The sequence below is a fragment of the Lynx canadensis genome, chromosome A1 (genome assembly GCF_007474595.2).
Source record: "Lynx canadensis isolate LIC74 chromosome A1, mLynCan4.pri.v2, whole genome shotgun sequence".
NCBI lineage: Eukaryota > Metazoa > Chordata > Mammalia > Carnivora > Felidae > Lynx > Lynx canadensis.
This window is the reverse complement of record NC_044303.2, coordinates 220062557-220063274: the sequence shown is the minus strand read 5'-3', so window position 1 is coordinate 220063274 and position 718 is coordinate 220062557.

Below are 718 nucleotides of genomic sequence, written 5' to 3'. Positions count from 1 at the left end.
TTTAGAACATTTATGACAGTTTCATTATGATCCTTCTCAGACAATACCCTCACCCCCAGAGGTACCCGGTATTCTTACATCTATCATCTTAGGGTAGTTTGCTTGTGTTTTGTGTTTCTTATCATATAAATGGATGATAAAGTATGCTTCCTTTTGCAACTGACTTCGTTTGTTAGCCATACAATCTTTGACATGTATCTGTGTTACTGGAATTTATTCTTTTTATTTTTGTTTAGTAAAATTGGACACAAATATAACATAATTTATTTGTTCATTCTACTATTGTTGGGCACGTGAGAGTCTTCAATTTTTGACCATGTAAATAAAACTGCTATGAACATACTCATGACACACATGAGCATACTGGTAGTTGTCTTTTGGAGGACATAGCCACGCATTTCTCATACGTACGTGAAAAGAAGTAAGACTGCTAAAGTGTAGACAGGGTGTATATTTCATTTTAGATGTTGCCAAACAGTCCTTGGAAGTGGTTTCACCCCCACCTGCCATGTATGGGCAAATGGGTTGCTCTACATCTTTGGAAATGTTTGTCAATCTTTTTCATTTTTTATTATTATTATTTTTTTATTTTGAGGCATTTGATGAATGTGAGGGATGTCTCTTTGTAGATTTAATTTCCATTTTCATGATATGTGATTTTTTTTAAACATGTTTACTGTCTTTTGGATATCTTTTTGTGAAGTCCCTGTTCACATCT